This window comes from Oratosquilla oratoria, chromosome 9, assembly GCF_046742065.1.
Source record: "Oratosquilla oratoria isolate Oo_2021 chromosome 9, ASM4674206v1, whole genome shotgun sequence".
NCBI classification, from domain to species: Eukaryota; Metazoa; Arthropoda; class Malacostraca; order Stomatopoda; family Squillidae; genus Oratosquilla; species Oratosquilla oratoria.
Window position 1 is genome coordinate 30,319,957 of NC_134785.1, and position 257 is coordinate 30,320,213.

Genomic DNA, 257 nt, shown 5'->3' on the forward strand with positions numbered 1-257 from the left:
TAAATATAAATATAAATATAAATATGAATATAAATATAAATATATATATAAATATAAATATATACCGAAGGAATTTTTCCCCGTCTTCTCTTTTCTGCATGAGGGAATGGAGAGGAAGGGGGTCGCCAATTTAATGAAGCAGCCTTGCTGTGGATGTGCTGTGTCTTGCGACACTGCTTTTGACCTAGGGCAGTGGGCGAGATGTAGGGATTAACCATCATCCAGGAGGAGCCAAGATAAGAGGGAGGGAGGAGGGT